Raw genomic sequence first — 607 nt, forward strand, 5'->3', positions numbered from 1 at the left:
GGGGGGGGGGGGGGGGGAGAGAGGAGGAGCCTGTACTCCTTGTTGTGTCTAAAGTCAAAAAAAAGGCCGCATAATTACTCAGCTGCACCATGGCAACCATCACTCTCACAAGTAAAGTGCGCGGTGATGGAACCCAGTGGAGACTTAATTAATTTATTAATTGAGGGAAAGGAACACCTATTCACGGTCAATGAACACAAGTCTGCCAACACAATCACTGTGCCGACATGTGGATAATCATTTGGTATGTGCTCAACTGGAGTAAGGGGGAGGCACAAAGGCTCAGCGGCAGCACTCGCTGGACAATAAAATAACTCCATAGGTTGACCAATTTGGGAGGAATGTCTCAGATCGGTTAAAAAAAAAGTACGACATGACATGCAGTTAAAATATTTGGCTTCTCTTCAAAGTATGCACGCAAGATGAGCGTTCACTGTGCGGTGCTACACAAATGACTGCAGTCATATTTAATAATTTAATTTTAATAGCAATTTAATTGAAATGACATTTCATGCTAGAACTAATCACAATATCCTTTATGATCATTTTCTGCATGTAAAATACTGAGGGTGAAAGCTGTAAACTAACACACCGTATGCCCGTGAAT

This window comes from Morone saxatilis, unplaced genomic scaffold (assembly GCF_004916995.1).
Source record: "Morone saxatilis isolate NCDOM2014 unplaced genomic scaffold, NCSU_SB_2.0 Contig8, whole genome shotgun sequence".
In the NCBI taxonomy this organism is placed as follows: domain Eukaryota; kingdom Metazoa; phylum Chordata; class Actinopteri; family Moronidae; genus Morone; species Morone saxatilis.